This window comes from Gymnodraco acuticeps, unplaced genomic scaffold, assembly GCF_902827175.1.
Source record: "Gymnodraco acuticeps unplaced genomic scaffold, fGymAcu1.1, whole genome shotgun sequence".
In the NCBI taxonomy this organism is placed as follows: Eukaryota; Metazoa; Chordata; class Actinopteri; order Perciformes; family Bathydraconidae; genus Gymnodraco; species Gymnodraco acuticeps.
The window spans coordinates 29,683-46,010 of NW_022990956.1; the positions used below are offsets into that span (position 1 = coordinate 29,683).

At 41.2% G+C, this 16,328-nt stretch overlaps 1 pseudogene; it reads right to left on the reverse strand.

The window, feature by feature from the left end:
* Nucleotides 1-899: 899 nt before the first annotated feature.
* LOC117558760 lies at nucleotides 900-2,777 on the reverse strand (annotated as a pseudogene).
* Nucleotides 2,778-16,328: the final 13,551 nt, after the last annotated feature.

Below are 16,328 nucleotides of genomic sequence, written 5' to 3' on the forward strand. Positions count from 1 at the left end.
AAAAACAACAAGGTTTGGGTTCGTTCTTCAGATGACTGTGACGTTAACGTGTAAGCTCAATAATAAACTCCAGCTCAACCAACCATATTGTAATATCTAAGTAATCATCTTGAAATATGACATTAATAATTGTAATATACACACATCTTATTGTGAGGTTGATTTCACATACACTACTTCGACATTAGCTTGTCTACATACTCGAGCATAGTGGATTTAAATGAACCTTAGCGATGCATACAGTTCCTACCTACATAATAAAATATCTAAGTTACAAGGATGACCTTATTTTACCAACCTCAAACAGAAGCCGTTTGTTCTACAGTATTATCCCACTTAACGCTTAACACTTGTCTATTTTGTTTTAACCTTTATATATATGCAGTCTATTATTTTAACTTGGAGGCTACGATTAGCATCGTTAGCACCGATGTAGCTACCACTCGCTTACACGCTAACCCAAGCCTTAATATTCATTACGTAGCTGATTAAAATCATTCACACGTAAATAAAGTACTCAAATTTCACTTACCGCATTCATGCACTGTCTGTTTCACCCGCAGAGAGACTCCCAATAGTCCGATATATAAGCATGAAGAACAAACAAACACGGCCGGGGTCAAGTTGTGTTTCCTGGATGAACTGACCAGGTAGCAGAGAGACAAGTAGCTAACAGCAGCAGTCACTTGACAGAGCCGTCACTCAATGTGACCACGCCCTAATTTATGCAAAAACTGTAAGACCTAATATAAATAAAAGGGTTGTGTTAGAAAACAATTCACTCACAGATTCATAATCATGAAGGTGGAATCTAACTATATCCATAATAATATTTATTGCATCCATGGGTAGAAACATGTTTTATTTTGCTGTGAAGTTGGGCATTTTAACATGGGGGTCTATGGAAATTTAACAATGTTTGCGTGGTGACCAATGTGAGTCAGCATCTTCAGCTCGGACATCAGGGCCTCGTTCTCCACAGTCTGGTGTTTCTCTTTAAGCATCTTGACGGCCACCTGCTGCGAGACTCCAGCCTTGTTGATGCCGTAAGCCGTAGCTTGGACCACCGTGCCAAAAGCCCCAGAGCCCAGTTTTGGACCCAGTTCCAGGTTCTCCCGGGGGAACTCCCATTGCTTGTCGTAACCAAAGTCCTTGAAGTTAATGTAGATGTAATCATTGTCATTGGGTCCAACCATCTGGATCATCTGAAGCTGAGGCTGATACTGAGGTTTCTTCTTTTTGACAAAGTAAATGAGCACCACGCTAACTACTGCCAAAGCCATGACCAGAAGCAAACTGCCAACTTTCAGCAGCAGCAAGCTTTTGCTGTCAAGATTTGGAGCAGCTAAAACTCCGGAGACCATTAGTGTATGGGGGTTGTCTATTATGTAGCCGTTTTGGCACCAGGAGCCGAGTGAGTTTGTCAGGCAGAACCATAAATAGTTTTCTTTTGCTTGACTTCTGCTCAGCGAGCTCCTGATGGTCTTCTGACAGGAGACGTCAGAGTCTGTGTGAGACGCTCCTGGGATCTCATTCCAGTTAGACTCAGTGTCACAGCTGTCATTGGACAAAACACAGGTCTTCCAGGTATAATTTGCCGGCACAAGAGCCACAGTCTCAAAAGTGAAGGTGTTATTGATGTTCGTGAATCTGAGCTTTGGTGGGTCTGCAACACACACTGATATGGTTTTGGTTTCTTTTAGTCCTCCAGCTTCCATGTGTAATTTATAATCTCCGGATTTGAGTGTGACACATAGCTTCACAGTCCTGTGTTTTGTAATCCAAGTATTTTTTGTGCATTCAATCTTTGTTTTATCAGGAGTCTCCCAGTAGCACTTCTCCAGCACAGGGTGGTATTAAACACTGGCCTGCAGACAGGATGTGGAGGCGTCGTGAGCGGGGAGGATCTTGCTTTTATTCAGCTGGACGGAGAGGAAACCCTCAGCTTGGACCTGAATGTTGACGGACTTTGTTTTTTTCTCTGGTGTCCTGCAGGTATAAGTGCCACTGTGGTCACTGCTCGCTGATTCGATAAACAGGTAGTGCATCCAACTTCCTCCACGTGTGTCAGATTTAATGCAGATTAAATGTTCCGATGTCCAATTTTTTTCTGCCCTTTTCCCACCCAAGTTCAATCCTCATAAACGGGTGTTTCACTCGACAGCGAAGGAGTAAAGGCTCACCAGGGCTCACAGTCAAATTAGAAACCTCATCATCTTTCATGAATTCACTGTCCAGGTCATAGTCATACAGTTGGGAGTATTCTTGTCCTCTAGCGTTAGTGGCACAGCACATCACTCCTGTCTCAGAATATATACTGGTGGATATATGGCTTTGTGTATGTTCACTGTTTGCAGAAACAACTTTCCCATCTTTGTTTCCAGTCCATTTGAGAGTGGGCTTAGGGCAGTTTTCAGAGATGCAAGTCAAAGAAGGGGATTTCAATCGGATATCATCTTTGTCAATTGTCAGCTTTGGTTTTGAGGGATGTTTCAATGCTACTTTCAGAGACACATTCATTGAGGAACTGGCCCCGTCGCTGGTTTCACATCTCAGCGTGTACTCCTCTGAATCAGCCTCAGAAAGCTTGGGTAGGACCAGGGACTCACTCCCATTTCGACACACACATCAACGCTGACTGAACCAGACGCATTCAGATGGTCCGCCGGTACAAAGCACTCCACCTCATGATTTGGCACGCAGGCCTGATTCTGCGCTGCGACATCAGAGCAGAGCAGCCTGACGGCACACAGCACAACGATACAAGTCCACTTCATCCAGTTTCAGCAAAACGGAAATCTTCAAAAATCTGAACCTCACTTTGCCTGTCCGTCAAAGTCTACTTCTTTATTTTAATTGAATAATGTAGGACTTTTGTTGCCGTCAGTTATGGGGAGAGTAGGGGCTCAGACTACTGAAATCTGTATTGTTTCATCGTTTTTTCCTTCTAATTTTGTATTATTTTCTAAACCACACACTGTTATTTACTCAACAATAACACATAATTATCCTTGTGTTTATTTATTTGTTTGATTAAAAAACACAAGTTGGAGTCCGTCAGGACCGAAGGTCGGAGCAGCTCATAGTAGTTTTTAAAGTAGGCTTTAAACCCATGCATAGTACTGAAACAGCCCTTTCAAGAGTTTTTAATGATCTGCTCCTAGCCGCCGACTCAGGTAGCCCAGCTGTCCTGGTGCTGTTAGACCTGACAGCTGCCTTTGACACTGTGGACCATAGCATCCTGTTGTCACGGCTTGAACAGTCCGCAGGCATCACAGGCTCTGCCCTTGCATGGTTCAGGTCTTACCTGACAGACCGTAGCTTTTTAGTGCAGCTAGGTGCCTTCTCCTCTGCCAAAGCCCCTCTTACCTGTGGGGTCCCCCAAGGCTCAATTCTGGGCCCCATCCTCTTTTTACTGTACATACTGCCCCTAGGTTCAATTCTCACGAAACACAATATTCCCTTCCACTGCTACGCGGACGATGTACAGATCTATCTGCCTCTCAAAGCAAATGTCAACTCACTACAGCAGTTGATGGACTGCTTAACAGAGATAAAATCCTGGCTGAGCAAAAACTTCCTCAACCTCAATGAGAGCAAGACCGAGGTAATCTTTTTTGGACCCCAACCTCCAGCCTCTCCGGTTGATATTCTGGGCTCCCTAAGTAAAAACATCCTCCCCTCTGTCATGAACCTTGGAGTGACCTTCAATAGCACTTTTAAATTTGACAAGCAGGTCAGCACCGTAGTAAAATCCTGCTTTTTTAAAATAAGACTATTGGCCAAAACCAAGTCGTATTTATCTTTTAAAGACCTGGAAAGGGTTATTAACGCCTTTGTGACCTCAAGACTGGACTATTGTAACACTCTGTATGTGGGTATGGACCAGGCATCAATTAAACGCCTGCAGCTAGTCCAAAACGCAGCTGCACGTCTACTGACTGGCCACAAAAAGCGTGACCACATCACCCCAATTCTGGCCTCACTACACTGGCTTCCAGTCCGGTTCAGAATTGATTTTAAAATCCTTTTATTTGTTTTTAAAGCACTAAATGGGTTGGCTCCGGCCTATATAGCTGAACTCCTCCAGCGCTACACCCCAGGCAGAGCCTTAAGATCTGCTGACCAGCTGCTGCTGGTAGTGCCTAAGACCAGGCTCAAAACCTGAAGGCACCGAGCCTTCGCAGCAGCTGGCCCCAGGCTCTGGAACACTCTTCCCCTCCATGTGAGGTCGGCCCAGACCCTAGGGGCTTTTAAATCCACACTGAAGACACACTACTTCTCTCTGGCCTTCTAGTTAGAGTGGGGTCACGACTCCTGACTGTTCCATGTGTTGTTTTTATCTGTTGTGATTTATTGTCTTTTATTGTGATGTAATGTGTTTTTATGTGTTTAAATTACATGTACAGCACTTTGGCTCGACCAAAATCGTTTTTAAATGTGCTCTACAAATAAAATTTGATTTGATTTAGTTTCTTTAGAGAATGTTACACCCGGAAGTAAGTATTATCTCCGCTTCGCTTGACAAACCCCGTGATAGTCCTCAAGCTCTGTGATTGGATGTTTGAGTGTGCGCCGAGGGTTACGCCGAGCGTCGAACAACACTTTGAAATGGGATGGAACCACGGCAGACTGTCCAAAACTGGATTTGAACAGGTCCACCCGTCCCCAGAACTACACATGCTGGCTATTGTGTGTTTTGCAACATGCTCTCTGGCACGTCTCTACTGGGAATTGTAGTTTTAAAAGACGTTTTCGTATTTCCCATAATAAGAAGTAGCCAGTATTAAACTGTGTACATCCCTAGAGGTTTAGGGGATAGGAAACACTCAAATTTAAAACATATAATTAATAAATGGGTGAAAATTGCTTGTGCCCATAATGGGCAGCATTAATATATACCCACATAACAGCTAAGGTCAGAAGAGCTTTATTTAACAGCTGGTCTTATGTCTGTGACCCCTCCTGTTGTTAATTGATAAGCCTGAAAAATGCACTTGTCAAGGTTCCGAGGCAAATATGGCAGTAGCCATCGATCATCTTAAGATAAGATGTACTTTATTGATCCTAAGTTGGAAAGAATTGCGTTACATCAGCATGTGTAATAGTTGTAAATATGCAGTGTTGTTTATTTGTAAATCATTTAGTATAATCACACAAATTCTGTGTTTTATATTTAATAATTCTGTGTTCTTTATTTATTGAATATTCAATACCTGACAAGGTCGGAGATGAAAAACTTGGGTCGCAGGTTCCTCAACAGTGCATTACAAGACATCTATCAATATGTGTGTATACCTCCACCATTAAACTGTCGTATTCTGCACATTTCTTATGCTATCTACATACATCTTATAAGAGTATAATACGTATAATATCAGTTAAAATAAGTGCTTAAACATACAGTAGTTAACATTGCAGGAAAGCAATATATTAGTACTTTGTCAGGCTTAATATTTATACCCCCAAAGCTTTTTTCTTATTCAAAATAAGACCTTAAGGCGAGACACCCCAGGTGAATAGGGTACTTTTTTTAACTTAAAGGTAGTTTTTACCTTAAAGTTGAAATTTCGAAGTCAGAGTAGGAGAAAAAACTCATTTTGAGAAAACGACCTTTAAAGATTGCAGTGAGGCGCTAGCTAAACCCTCCTGTTCTTTGGATGACAGCTTGCTTATCGAAGCACTCCATGAAGGTATTTCATGCTCAGGGTCATTTTTTTTTTTATAACCTTGCTTCGTGCAAGTGACAATTGTTGGCGTCTTCTTTGTGAACGTTTTTTTCGCCGTTCTTTTGGCATTTTGAGATTTCAATTTCTAGCTGAAAGCTAACCAGGAAGTGTTTTAGCACACCACGTGACGCATCTGAACGAATCACGTTGTCAGAAATTGACACCAGCCAATGAGATTTCGTTTCTTGGTTTAAGACCCCTTTGTGCTTTCACAATTGGTTGCTGATACAAAGGAAATGACCATATTTGGATCCGATGAGATTGTGCAGGAGAGACGGAGCTTTCCAGCGATACCTCTGTTGACATGGTGCACACAGCGGTCGCGGTACTTTATGTTACGTTAGAATGCTAACTTTTGGTGAATTTAGGAGAAATCTACAGACGCAAATAGACAAACTATAGTACAATAAACACTTAAATGTGTATTTTGTACGTTTTCCTTCCAAAAGCCTGAAAGAAAACATGTTATGGAATCAAAATAGCACAAAATCTCAAAATTGACCAGAACTTGAAAAACGATGTTTTTGCCTGCCGTGTCTCGCCTTAACCTAAAGTATTCTTTAATGTTTAAATAAAGCCTTATTAGTTTGTCTGTCTGTGTCTCCTATTAATATCTAATAATAAAAATAATACATTTCAATAACGTGCTTTAACCACCAGGTGTCCCTTTCTATCAGCTTTGAACCGTTATGGTGTAAATATACCAATATACTAGGGGTGTAACGGTTCACAAACATTTCGGTTCGGTACGTACCTCGGTTTTTTGGTCACGGTTCGGTTCGGTACGTTTTCGGTACAGCAGAATTTTTTTTCACAAAACAAAACATATATATATATTTTGTTATTATTATTATTAAACTGTGAATAATGTATTCACTCAAATAAATACAAAATATAATAAAATAAACATTAAGGTGCAGCATTTCGATGAACTGAAATAATCTGTATTTGAACTTTACTGTACTAGTACTCACAAAACATAAACTATTAGTTTTGGGTTTTTAATTATTATTAAACTGTGAATATTCACTCAAATAAATACAAAATATAATAAAATGAACATTAAGGTGCAGCATTTCGATGAACTGAAATAATCTGTATTTGAACTGTAGCCTACTGTACTAGCACCTAAGCAGCCAGCTTGACATTATGACTTGCTTGTCATTGTATTTTCATGTTTTTTTAAATAAAAATGAACTTGTCCACATTGCTTGCCGAAAGGGCAGATCTGCTGGCACTAACAATGTCTCCTGATGTGGAGAAAACCCTCTCGCTAGGGACAGAGGTAGCAGATACAGCCAGGTAGCGCTTTGCTAACATGGCAACATAAGGATATTTGGTGTTTGTAATAGCTTTGGCTCGGTCTGATCTTTCTGCGAGTGGTGGAGGCTTAAATGCTAGTGGGAGTTGGGTTTGCACTTCAGTCTTTTTTCTTTTGGTACCGGTGATATTCACGTTCGGGTGATGCCTTTTCAAGAGTGTGCAAGTTTGATGTATTGCCAGCCGCGTAACCAATTTTAGTTGAACAATGCCGACAAACAGCTTTGGTTCGGTCCACCTGTCTTTGTCCGTCATCCTTGTACGTAACTGCGAAACCAAAATGTTCCCAAACCGGAGACTTCAATGATGCTGGAGGATTTTCGAGCTCAACTTTATCTGCGCTCGCCATTAATTTTTGACAGTTCCTCAAATTACTGACTACATTTGAACGCATCACTCTGACCAGCTCTCATAGTATGCCTCTCATCCAATGAAATGACTTGCTCGCTCTATGACGCGTTGAACCCAATGTGAGCAAATTACTCTGAATGCTGCGACGCAGCACCTGAGATTACTTCCAAAAAGTTATTCACGTTCTCAATTTTTTACGTTTAACGTTATATTCGTTCGGTACACTTCGGTACACACCTGTACCGAACCGAAGGGCCCGTACCGAATAATTTCGGTACGGTTACGTATACCGTTACACCCCTACAATATACCGATTAGATCAAATATAAAAGTCAGCCAAATTAGTATTGATACTGCAAGGAGACTTCTATTGTGTGTGTGTGTGTGTGTGTGTGTGTGTGTGTGTGTGTGTGTGTGTGTGTGGTGTGTGTGTGTGTGTGTGTGTGTGTGTGTGTGTGTGTGTGTGTGTGTGTGTGTGTGTTGTCTCTGAGAGCCCTCCACATCCTGGGACTGGAGAACAGGGGGGCCGATCTCATGTCAAGAGGCGGGTCCCTGCCAGGCGAGTGGGTGCTTCACCCGGAGGTGGTGAAGCAGATCTGGGCCCAGTTCGGGAGAGCAGAGGCGGACCTGTTCGCCAGCCGGCGCAACAGCTAATGTGCCCTGTGGTTTTCCATGGCTCGGCGGGACAATCCACCCTTGTGGGTGAACGCGTTTGCACACGAGCCATGGCCAAGAAAGCTGCTCTACGCCTTTCCACCGCTGCGCTGGAGGACATATGCATGGCGGCGTCTTGGTCCACGCCAGGCCCCTTCATAAAGTTTTATCTCTTGGACATGTCTGGCTCGTTCTCATCGTCTGTGCTTGCTGGGGCAACACAGGACTGGTGAGGGGGGAGGGGGGCTGTGGGTCAGTAGGTATCTGACCCCCCCCCGGACATAATGCACTTATGTTTTCCCATTCTCCTTAGCGGACCCGGGGAACATGGTGCGCAGTAAGCCCCATGCAGGGCTGGAAGACTTCTCACTATTTTTCATGCACACTCTTCAGGAGGTAAGCGTGTTTGAGTGTGCTCTACCAGCCAAGTAAGCTGCGGCCCCGACTTCTCCACGGTCACAACCGGAGGAGAAGAAGTGGCGGTGCAGTGGCTGTTAACCAAAAGCCGGTCAGGGGCAGTGTGATGGGTCGATGTTGTTGGACGACAGGGCGTTTATGCATCAGGGCTCCATCCACTGTGCCCATAGAGTCCAGTAGAGGGCGGAGCCTGTGTAAGATATAACGGGGGGTTACATATTATAACCCTAGTTATATAAGCACAGGTGGAGCCCTCTACTCCGCCGCCTGTGCTTATATAACTAGGGTTACAATACGTAACCCCCCGTTTCATGACAGCTCTCCAGCAGTAATGGACTTTAAGGTACTCACAGTATTGGCAATTAATATTCTCATCACACCACTTGCTCTTTCACTTTCCCTCTCCCTGCGTCTGCTTTGGTCCCTCTTTTAGAAACATAACATCATCTTTATTCTGATCACACCTTGCTCTATCTTTCCCTGCCACATGAATCCTCTCGGTTATGAGGATGTATTCTGGATGTTTTATGAAAGACTCTTGTATGTGTACATTCACTGCATACATTTATACACTTAACTATGCCACAGGAAATTGTTTGTGCAAGAAGTAGTTTGACAGGCATCGCAATTGACTTTTAGAAACAAAGTCAAATCATAAGCCTAAATCCTAATTCCAGCTGAAGTGAGTAGTTTTTCCCTTGCTTTCCACCCTATTTTAAGTTTTAAGGAAGAGCATACTCCATCTGCTGAAGAAAACATTGAAAGGTCTGGAAAAGCCAGAAAATAACCAAAGGTCTTGATGTATAAGCAGATATATAATTGCATTTATCTCTACAGTGCAAGGAATAACTATAGTGGTAGTAATCAGTCCTAGAACCCGAAGAATACTCAGAATTTCACCTCTTCGGGTTCCCTCATCTTGAAGTCAATGTTTTTTATTAAATGTTTTGTAATTAAAAGTCTGAAATAAGGTCTGTGGTTAACACAAGCTTACTAGATATTCAAGTTTTGTTCTACAAAATAAAATATGTCAGTAAATACTCCACTCATGAATGTCTGAAGCTTGTGTGTGTCATTAAAATGGTGGTTGCTAACAAATGACTACATACAGGAGATTATTTCCCAAATAATATGTCACAAAAGTGTTTTGGCCACAAAGCTTATTTTTACTTTTTACTCACAGCACCGCCGTAGCGCCCTGGTCGCGCTGAACAATAGGCATGTGTACATCGACAACAGTGGATATGAGCACGCAATAAAGGCGGCATGAGTACGGCACCTGAATTAGAAATATTATTTTTCCCTAACAAAATAGGTCAGACGTATCTTTCCGATGTGCTCCGGAGGCACTATGGGCGCTGTAGGCGTCTCAAAGTGTACCTGTGGCATTTATGAGAGGGGCTGGTGCTGACTCATCTAACTAAGCACAACACTGACATAGCTAGAAAAGCGCGCTACCTAAAGAAACAGAGAAAAATTCAAAACACTTGGACTTCAAACTGTAAAATATTTATTAAAGTAAATGGAACACCAGTGGAAGCAAAAGTGCTGGTCATCAGGAACGTCATGGATTTGGACAGATACCAGTGATCATCGTCCTACACCGGACTATGAGGTAACACGCACACAAAGCCATGGCGCACACTGACGACACCTGCTCATATACATCTGAAGTCAATAGTGACATAACTCAGAGGATAAAGGATAATGATCAATTGGAACTAAAAACATTCGAGTACACTGATCACAAGCTACATGACTTGGAACATGAAACTGATCCGTACAATAACTTTTTCGTCAACAACAACAACATCTGCTACTACTACACTGATGAACAATACAACCAGAACATCAAATCAAATGGCAAATTATCAATCATCCATTGTAATAGCAGAAGCCTGTATGCAAACTTTAACAACATCAGCGAATATTTACATACATTTACTAATCCATTCAACATAATTGCTATTTCTGAAACATGGATTAACAACGAAAAGGACATAGACTTTGAGCTGGATGGATATGGAGTTGCCATCTATGTGGATACAACTCTGCACTTTAGTGTGGTGGACAGTATGACAACTGTGGTTGACAACCTATTAGAAAGTATAACAATTGAAATCTACAAGGAAACACATACAAATGTCATAATTAGCTGTGTATATATAGGACGCCAGGGTCAAGCATTGAAACTTTCACAGACTGGATGGAGGGCATGTTTTATAAAATAAATAACAAAGCTATTTTCATATGTGGAGATTTTAATATTAACCTGCTTAATCCTAACAAGCACAAAACTACTGATTAATTTATTAATACAATGTATAGTCTGAGCCTATTTCTGAAAATAACTAGAGCCAGTAGAGTGACATCACATTGTGCCACCCTAATAGATAATATATTTAACAATGACATTGAAAACCACACAGTAAGTGGCTTATTAATCAATGATATCAGTGATCACTTGCCAGTGTTCATAGTCTATGATAGCAACTACAGGAAAAATAAGCCAGACAAAGAAAAAGGATTGCACTGAAAAATGAATTGCTGGAACAGAATTGGGACAAACTTTACCAAGAAAGGGACAACGATACTGCTTATGAAACCTTTCTAAGGATATTTAGGACATTATATGACAAAAACTGCCCAATTAAAGAATACAGCAGAAAACTAAAATATATTCATTGTCCATGGATCACAAAGGGATTACAAAATTACACAAACCTCCCAGGTGGGCGGGACTTTCAGGGGTGCGTACCATTGGCTACTCAGTTTTTGAATGGATGCGGAAGCTTTACCGTTCTTATAATACATCCATGAGCTTTTCGCGGTCGGGAAGGAGCTCACCGGAACCGTCTTTCTGAGCAGCGTTTTGAAAGTGAATACATATGTAAGTATTGCTCCTTTATGTGTGGTTTGTTCTGTACTATAGATGAGTAACAAATGTGTCACTTCCGGACAAAAATAACGTCTCCGCCCACTTTTGGGGGAAAACAACGCTGTCAGTTGAATGGCGGTTTTGCCAATCCGATCAGAAATTTAAGAAAACCGGAGATTTTTGGATCTTTAAAGAGCCCGATTCCAATGGCCAGACAGGCAAACTATTACATGAAATCATTGGAAAACGACGATCGGGCTCGATATATGATTAAATTAAAAGCAGTAGGCGATCAATGTCCATTCAGTCTGCCGGTGGACGAGTGGACAAATGACCCGACTCAATCGCCAGAGGTGTCATATCCTGACATCTATAACTACCTCATTGAATCTCCAGGTAGTTTGTATAGGACATCATCAAGACACATTATGTATCCATTTTGTCTGTCCAATTTACGTTACTGTGTAAACTATACATATGTTTTATACAATAACGTGTTAAATAGGGGGTTTAACAAGCTAATTAATGATAGCATCTAGTTATAGGTAGGGTGACGATTTTATGTTATAGCCTATCTTTATAATCTCAGTAAATATACCACACACACAGTACGACAATATTTAAAAACATATACAGTTCATCACAATAGGAAAATTCAGTTCAGTTCAGTAACTTTCTGGATTGCCCATGTTTGAACTACTAATGGTTTTTAAATGTTTTTAGATGTGACGGAGCAGGTTTAGAGATTTGTGTCTGCTGACTTGTCCTCTAGGGATTTACACAGCAAGTTCAATGAAGAACTTCAGGTCTCTGGAAGCACATATATTTTTTACCAGTGGCTGGGTGGCTGTGGTTCTTCACCACAAACCCTGTGCTGACACAACAGTCTTCAATACCCATGTAAAGCCATCATGGAGAGTTACAGACAAACCCCACAACTCCTGGGTTGTTATTAACAAGACTGGAGAGGTCACAGCTGCTCACTGTGATTGCATGGCAGGGTAAGCTGACTGCATAACACTGTCACAATGCCTCCTATGTAATCCTTCAGAAGGAAATAAATGCTTTTGTTATTTGGTGAAAAAGTATTTATTTAAAATATATATCTTTTACTCTAGACTCGGAGAAAGTTGTTCCCATGTCGGAGCCCTGCTTTTTAAGTTGGAGGCATCAGTTCGCCTTGGATATACAAGTGTGGCACCAACCAGCATCGCCTGTGCCTGGAATAAAGTCTGCACGAAAAAAGTTGAGGCAGACATGGTCATCAATATAGACTTATATGGGACAAAGCCAAACAAAGGGACACAGGAACAAACTGCAGGGTCATTCCAATGGCGAATGAAGAAAATAAACAACAGTTCTTTGAAATGCTGTCTGCCTCAGGAGAACTGCCTGTTGGTCTTAGCACTTTCAAGGCTTTTGCAGACCCTTTCAAACCAAAGCCTTGGTACCAACATCTGTCAGAATTTTCAGATGATCAGGTACAGGCAATAGAGGAAGAGACAAAAGACCGGGCAGAATGTTCATCTTGGCACCAGCAGAGTGTTGGGAGGGTGACAGGTACACAGAGGCGTGGGAAGGTATTTTGAGTGGGGGTGCTGAGGTGCTGGACTCCAGTGAACACTATTATGGGCACTATAGAGCACGCACAAAAGCACTCCCCACACGCAATTACACAGTACACCCGCGACTGTTACAATGAAGGCTCGATAATCAGCTCACGGCATATAGGCAGGGGTAAAGTGCTATTTTTTTACGAGTCACGGGAGCAGACCTCACCTCCTCTAGATGGTCCCCCGGGAAGATTTTTTTTGAATAAGTTGAAAGCAACAATCTGGTGCACTTTGAGAGCAACATTAAGAGATCTAGATACATCTCTCAACACCCAGATGAAACACAACTGTAAGCAGATGTTCTTTTTCTTTATGGATATTTTACAAATCACTCCCTTTTCAAACTGTATTCTTGTTTTACTGCCATATAGTATTTCATAACTGTTTTTCCTTTATTCTCTTATTTTTTTTATAACGATAATGATCATATGAAAGTGTGCCGCGGAAATAATCTTTTGAATAATTTGTGACCAAACCGTTTGAGACCCACTGAGATAACTTAGACTAAAGTTAACTATTGTTACGTTCCCACTTGGCTAGGGTACAAACGGGAAACGACACGACCAGATTGGATTTGGTATATTCGTTACCAGTGGTTTTATTGTTACTGAAACTAAGTAAAATGATGGTCACACAGATTGGCCCCACAACACGGGTCAATCTGTCACTATAACACAACACAAAGGGTCTCCAAAAGAGAGTTGCCCCGCTACACAAAGAAAAACAAATCTCACTACTAAAGTGGAAACAAACAATAAACAAAACGGGACTGTGGAAACACACAGCTGGTGCGGGTCTACAGGTGCTAATCACCTGGCTCTACGCAATATCCACTCACAGGAACGCTGGTCTACAGGTGCTAATCAACCTGGATCTAAGCAGTATAAACACACAGGAATGCTGGTCGACAGGTGCTAACCAACCTGGATCTAAGCAGTATACACACACACAAAATCCCTACGCTAACACAGAACCCGACGACACACTGCTACTCAGTGTGCTCGCCTAGAACCCTACTACAGACACTGCTAATCAGTGGAGCTAATACAAAAGACACACGGCTAAATACTCTCAGAATTCACAGAAGGAAGGCTTATCACAAGGATAGGGTTGAGGCATCTGACACAAAATACAGAGCCTCTCGACTGTTGTCCGTGCTCAGCCTTTATACTCCTCCCCCCGGATGACGTGACAGAAGCGAGCAGGGGTTGGGCGACGTCTGTCCAATCCCCGCGGATGTTGAGCGGTCCGGACGGCCAATGACAGCAGAGGAACTTAGCACAGCTCATTTACATACACCAACAGACTTAAGCTCACAAGGTAGCAGCGGCTGTAACAACTATCTAAACACTCAGAGAGTCTTTTAGCTCACCTGAGCCTCTCAGTATGAGAGGAGAGCTCTCCTCCAGCTTGTTGTGGAACAAACAGCTCCTTGTGTCCGTTAGTGCAGCTAGCTAACCAGATGCTAACAACACGGTCCCTGCACTGAAAAAAAAGGCTGTTGGATTCACATGATTTTAATATGGACATCGGTTGCACATATTCAAATATGTGTACTTACAACTATTCCATTATGTTAAAGACACACAACTATTTTATGTCAAAGAAACATGAAATTGTTATGTTCATTCGAATAGTTCCTTTAATATTAGGTATATTCATTTACCCTATGTTTAACCAACATGACTTTTTTATGTTCATTTTAGGCTTTTAATATGCTCAGTATATGTAACTTGTACCTGTTAAAGCAACATGATTTATTTATGAAAGCTTCACTGTAAAAAGTCTGTTGGACTTACATAATAAAAAACATGGACATCGGTTGCACATATTAAATCATGTGTACCCAAAACTATTCCATTATGTTAAAGACACACAACTATGTTATGTCAAAGAAACATGAAATTGTTATGTTCATTCGAATAGTTCCTTTAATATTAGGTATATTCATTTACCCTATGTTTAACCAACATGACTTTTTTATGTTCATTTTAGGCTTTTAATATGCTCAGTCCCCTGCGAGATGGAGTTCATGACTTTATGAGCTGTTCATGAGCACTCATGAAACATTCATGAACAACTCATTATATGTTCACTTGTCATGTTCATGAACCAAAATTCTTAAAATGCTCATGAACCATTTTAAAGAGCAGTTCATGAAATTTTTATGAACATTGTTCATTCATATAAAGTTCCTGTTTTGCTCATGACAGACTTTTATGAGCAATTTATGAACTTTTCATGATCCAGCCAATCACAAAATTATAATTAAAACCCCAAAAAGTTTGCATGAGCATTACATGAACTTTTCATGACTATGAGCATTTCATGAATTTTGGATGATTGTGGCAAGTTCAGAATATTTTTGAATATTCATGAGCATTTTATGAACTTTTGATGATCAGTGTGATGATTTTAAAGACCTCTTGAATATTCATCTACTATTTGAACATTTCTTTATTTTTTAAAACTTTTAATCTTAAAACAAAAAATAGTGCATTTGAAACTGAACATTATCTGTATTTATTTTGGTGACATTCATATCATTTTATGGTTTATCTGTACCGTTTGAGAAGCAGTACGAGTAAGTAGCGCCAAGGTGGAACCTTTGGCAGGTGAGCGGTGACATCTGGGTTATCTTAGGGGGGACACTTCCGCCCCTCCAGTCAGAAGCAATCCAGACGATCAACCGGATCCTGTGTATAATTATTGCTGCTGCACTTTTCTGTTTTCTACAGGTCAGTACATGATGAAAATGATCGATGTTAACTTGTGTGAATTAGATATGATGTTGGAGATGTTTAGGAGAGTGTGTCAGAAAGTTTTGAGCATGTTTGACATAGTAACGGTATTTTAAAAATACTAAACTGTCGGCAATAATAGATGCCATTTTCGCGGGCTTCAGCCGCGCCTGGGTAAATGTGACCTGAGCGAAGGCTCGCAGGCAGGTTAGCTGCTGCGCACGGGTAATATGTTTTGTGTACCTGAGTGAAGTCTTGCAGGCACATTGCCTTGTTTTTTGTTTATTAACATTGACAGTGTATTTTTGTGATCTCCATAATATGTTATATTTGGTAAAGATAGATATATTGATAGAAAGTATTATTTGATAGCGTTATGTGTTTATATTGACTATGTTGAATTTCTCCTTGAGATACAGTAATGGACTGTGACAGACGGATAACTTAAATGGAGAAATGTGATGTTTGTAAAGTACAGCTATTTGAATGTAACTGTGTACTTTGAATAAGAAGCAATCCAGACGATCAACCGGATCCTGTGTATAATTATTGCTGCTGCACTTTTCTGTTTTCTACATAAATCATTTATTGTTGCTGTGGTACCCAAGCTTTTGGGACACGTAAC